Source organism: Mesoplodon densirostris, chromosome 2 (genome assembly GCF_025265405.1).
Source record: "Mesoplodon densirostris isolate mMesDen1 chromosome 2, mMesDen1 primary haplotype, whole genome shotgun sequence".
Taxonomy (NCBI): Eukaryota; Metazoa; Chordata; class Mammalia; order Artiodactyla; family Ziphiidae; genus Mesoplodon; species Mesoplodon densirostris.
Genome location: NC_082662.1, coordinates 111,571,627 through 111,577,129, shown reverse-complemented (window position 1 = coordinate 111,577,129; position 5,503 = coordinate 111,571,627). Strand labels below are relative to the sequence as shown.

The 5,503-nt window shown below is 42.8% G+C and overlaps 1 non-coding gene across 1 annotated transcript; it reads left to right on the top strand.

The window, feature by feature from the left end:
- The first annotated feature begins 2,684 nt into the window (after window positions 1-2,684).
- Window positions 2,685-2,791, top strand: LOC132484685 (U6 spliceosomal RNA). Its single transcript, XR_009531247.1, has one exon. It is a non-coding gene; the product is annotated as a U6 spliceosomal RNA (small nuclear RNA).
- Window positions 2,792-5,503: the final 2,712 nt, after the last annotated feature.

Genomic DNA, 5,503 nt, shown 5'->3' with positions numbered 1-5,503 from the left:
TTTGCAAATGATGCGACGAACAAGGGCTTAATCTCCAAAATATACAAACAGCTTATATAACTCAACAACAAAAAAACAAATAACCGGAGCTTCACTGGTGGCACAGTGGTTGGGAGTCCGCCTGCCAAAGCAGGGGACACGGGTTCGAGCCCTGGTCCAGGAGGATCCCACATGCCCCAGAGCAACTAGGCCCGTGTGCCACAACTACTGGGGCCTGAGTGCCTGAAGCCCATGCTCTGCAACAAGAGAAGCCACCACAATGAGAAGCCCACGCACCACAACGAAGAGTAGCCCCTGCTCAAGGCAGCTAGAGAAAGCAACGAAGACCAAATGCAGCCAAAAATAAAATAAATAAATAAAACAAACAACCCAATCGAAAAATGGGCAGAAGATCTTAATAAACATTTCTCCAAAGAAGACATACAGATGGCCAATAGGCACATGAAATGATGCTCAACGTCACTAATTATTAGATAAATGCAAATCAGAGCTACAATGAGGTACCACCTCACACCGGTAAGAATGGCCATCGTTATTTATTTATTTATTTATTTATTTTTGGCTGCGTTGGGTATTTGTTGCTGCGCACAGGCAGCGAGGGGGGGGGGGCTACTCTTGTTGCGGTGCACGGGCTTCTCATTGCGGTGGCTTCTCTTGTTGTGGAGCACGGGCTCTAGGCATGCGGGCTTCAGTAGTTGTGGCACTTAGGCTCAGTAGTTGTGGCTTGCAGGCTCTAGAGCACAGTCTCAGTAGTTGTGGCACACAGGCTTAGTTGCTCCATGGCATGTGGGATCTTCCCGGACCAGGGCTCGAACCCATGTCCCCTATATGAGCAGGCGGATTCTCAACCACTGCGCCACCAGGGAAGAGAATGGCCATCATTAAAAAGCCTACAAGGGACTTCCCTGCAGTGCATCTCCAACTGACATCTTGCACACTACCCCGAGCTTCTAGCCCACAGTACCTTGCCATTAGAGTCTTCTTGCCCTGCAGGGTTCTCTCTTGGACAGGGTCCCATCTAGATGGTTAAAGCCCAGGTATTTTCCATGATGTCCTCTTGGCCCATGAGAAACTCCCACATCCTTCCCATGCCAGGTGCTGGAAGTACAGGCTACTCTTGAGCACTGATGTTCCAGGGCCAGGCTCCAGTCAATCTCTAATATGCCCCATTCACCAAACTATCCGCATATACTCATCTCTATGTTCATATGCATCTCCCAAATGCCAGTAAACTCATGTCAGTTTCTCCAAAACTCTCTCACAGTGCTTTGCTTGAGCTCTGTAGCAGCACTAGGACAATAATTCCATTACACAAGAATCATCCAGCCAAGGACTGAGTTTCCTGCAAACACCTGCAATCTCTTGGTACTCTCCTTACTTGGTCTGTAGCCTCTGTTCACCTATCTAAGAATGAGGAAGGGGAAATAACAATGCATTACAGAACAGACCAAAAACCCGATCTCTGTAACTCTCCATTCCCTTGTCAATATTCTCATTTACAGAGGCTGAAGATGATGATAAGGGACCATCATTGTTAGAGGAGTTGTCCTCTTTTGTCTGTCCAGTAAAGTCTTTCTCTACAATGTGGAGTACCTACATGCTCTTCCCTCCTTGAGGACTCAGCTCAAACTCTAAGACAACAAGAAAAATCTCTTTGAACATCATGTTACGCATGCACAACCAACTTTAATTTTTACAACCACGTCATGAGTTAGAGAAAAAAGGTAATTAAGACTTAAGGAGGTAGGAACTTCTGGTTAAACATGGTGGATTGAGCACACACATTTATCTCTGCTTCATCCAGAAACCACATCAAAATGAGAGTAAGGAAATTTAAAAACATAAAGGAGAAGATGAGAGATATAATTTTGAAAAATGGAAAGTCATATGTGTAAAGTTTTAAATCCTTAAGTTTGAATATTTTCCATTCTACTCATGAGGTAGGGAGTGGAAAACCAAACAGGAATAAAATAATTGGAGTTTTAGAACTTGTAAAGACTTTAAAGATTAAAAGTTCTGGGCTTCTCTGGTGGCACAGTGGTTGAGAGTCTGCCTGCCGATGCAGGGGACACGGGTTCGTGCCCCGGTCCGGGAAGATCCCACATGCCGCGGAGCGGCTGGGCCTGTGAGCCATGGCCGCTGAGCCTGCGCGTCCGGAGCCTGTGCTCCACAACGGGAGAGGCCACAACAGTGAGAGGCCCGCGTACCGCAAAAAACCCCACAAAAAACAAAAAAACAAAAAACAAAAAACAAAACAAAAAAAAAAGTTCTTTGTCCTCTGGAAGCAGGGGCAGGGGGACTGAAAATTCCTTTTTGGGGATAATGATTGGCCCAGGAGACAAAGTTTACAGGAACTAGAAGACTGATCTCTCCTTCACCCACCACACAGTGAGTCACCCCCAGCTGACCATCCCTGGCACCTCCACAGGGCTTCCAGTCAGCTCTTTTGGACCTCACGCTTAAGTTGGAACAGACAGCCAAGGCTCGCCAGAGAGTTGAAGGCAGCCTCAAACATAAAAGTCAGAAGCCAAAAGAAAAGGAACCTGGAGGGTAATGAAGGGACCAGAAGAAAATGTCCAAAAAACTGCAATTAATATCTTCAGAAATCAAGAGAAAATATTGCACCCATGATAAAAGAAAGGATGCTATTTTTAAAAGGAACATTCAGAAAATAATAAAGACTTGTGCTTGCTTTGGCAGCACATATACTAAAGTTGGAATGGTACAGAGAAGATTAGCATGGCCCCTGCACAAGGATGACATGTAAATTCGTGAAGTGTTCCAATTTTTTTTTTTTTTAAAGGAAGAGAAACTGAGGCAAGCGGACCCAAGGCCTGGGGTTGGCTGATGGTATGGAGTAGTTGCCATTTCTCACTAGCTGATGGCATTTTATTTTATTTATTTTATTTATTTATTTATTTATTTATTTTGGCTGCGTTTGGTCTTCGTTGCTGTGCACGGGCTTTCTCTAGTTGCGGCGAGCAGGAGCTACTCTTCGTTGTGGTGCGTGGGCTTCTCACTGCAGTGGCTTCTCTTGTTGTGGAGTACAGGCTCTAGGCACAGGGGCTTCAGTAGTTGTGGCACGTGGGCTCAGTAGTTGTAGTGCACGGGCTTAGTTGCTCCGCGACATATGGGATCTTCCAGAACCAGGGATCAAACCTGTGTCCCCTTCATTGGCGGGCGGATTCTTAACCACTGCACCACCAGGGAAGTCCCTGTTCTATATCTTTTGTATAACTGATTCACTTTGTTGTACACCTGAAACTAACACAATGCTGTAAATCAACTATACTCCAATAAAATTTTTTAAAAAAAGAAAATAATAAAGACTTCTTGGAAATTAAAAATAAGAAGTGAGGAACTTCCCTGGCAGTCCAGTGGTTAACACTCCACCCTTCCACTGCAGGGGCATGGGTTCGATACCTGGTCAGGGAACTAAGATCCCATATGTCCATCCAGCCAAAAATAAATAAATAAATAAATTAATTAATTAATTAAAAATAAAAATATGGAAGTGGACGGAATTCCCTGGCGGTCCAGGGGTTAAGACGTGGCACTTTCACTGCCGTGGGCTGAGTTCGATCCCTGATCGGGTAAGATTCCCACAAGCTGCGCAGCGTGGGTGAAAAAAACGAAGGAAAAAAAAAGGAAAAAGAATGAAAGTAGAAGTTAGTAATTTAATAAAAAAGATTCTAAGATAAAGTTGAAGAAATATCCTGGAGAGTAGAATAAAAATACAAAGAAATAGAAAATATGAAATAAATGTAAGAAAATAAGAGGTTCAGTCTAGGAGACAGAATATCTGAGTAAAAGGAGTTTTAGAAAGAGAGAAGAAATAGTCAGTGGGAAAATTATTAAAGAAATAATTCAATAACAATTTCCTGCACTGAAGGACATGAGTTTCCAAATTGAAAGGGCCCATTAAATGCCTAGCACATTAAATTTAAAAAACCAAAGAAACAGGGCTTCCCTGGTGGCACAGTGGTTGAGAGTCCGCCTGCCGATGCAGGGGACATGGGTTCGTGCCCCGGTCTGGGAAGATCCCACATGCCACGGAGCGGCTGGGCCCGTGAGTCATGGCCACTGAGCCTGCGCGTCCGGAGCCTGTGCTCTGCAACAGAGAGGCCACAACAGTGAGAGGTCCGTGTACCGCAAAAACAAACAAACAAACAAAGAAACAAAAATTTTTAAAAATCAAATACCCAAGGGTTTTTCATCATGGAATTTTAGAGTAAATATTAAGATCAACTTCTAAAGTCTTCCAGAGAGAAAATCAGGTTGTATACAAAAGATACTCAGTTGCATATTCAGAATGGCATTGGATTTAATAATATTCCTAAAAAGTAGAAAACAATGGGACAATGCCCTCAAAATTCTAAACAAACATTATTTTTAATCTAAAATTGTGTACTCCGCCAAGATGTTTTCAGGCATGCAAAGACAGGAAATTTGCTTTCTGGGCTCCCTTCCTCAGGAAGCTAGTGGATGATGAATTCCACTAACACAGAGCATGAAACCAGGGAAAATCAGAACATGGTATCTAGGAGACAGAGGATCCACACAGAAGAGAAACAAAGGGATTCCCTGGATGACGGTGTAGGGAAGAGCCAGGACAACTTTGCAGCAGGCCTCATGCAACCAGCCAGATTGGAACAGAAGGCCATCACATGAGGTCATCAGGCTACCTACTTTGTTTGACCAATTTGAGAGGTTTACACTTCTAACAGAGGGAATGAAAATGAAACAAAGAAACAAAAGAGCCCAAGGCAATTATAAATTCTGGGAAAAACAAAACTGTGCATAGGAGTCAAATTTAATAGTGAACAGAGTTTACATAGTCATAATTATACAAACAGTAAATACCAATTTATCCAAAAATCATTGTCTACTACTGGAAGAGGGGATGAGTGTTGCATGTGGAGTAAAGAACTAAATCCCAATCTTCTATCGTAAAAAGTGTACTAAGTGAACTAAGGATTTTATTGATTTTATTACCAAAATTTGCAAAGCAACATTTCCTAAAAGCAGTAGGTTGGAGAGGTTTATTTTGTTTCTGATGAGCTATAGGTTTAGGTTTTTTTTCTCAAAAAACTGCAGATGGGCTTCCCTAGCGGTCCAGTGGTTAAGACTCTGCCCTTCCAATGCAGGGGGCACGTGTTCGAATCCTGTTTGGGGAACTAAGATCCTACATGCTGTAGCAGGATGGCCAAAAATAAATAAATAAATAAATAAATAAAATGTGCAAAAAATGCTGAAATTTCCTACAACTATTATAGAATTTCATGGAGGTCTCTCTCTACATACATTAAAAACAGATATTAGAACTGTATAGGGAATTCCCTGGCGGTCCAGTGGTTACGACTCCACACTTTCACTGCCAAGGGCCCGGGTTCAATTTCTGGTCAGGAAAATAAGATCCAGGAAGCCTCGCAGCCAAAAAAAAAAGGAAGTGTATAAATTGTCATTCATCTCTCACACAATATGAAAACAGTGTTATCTCTGA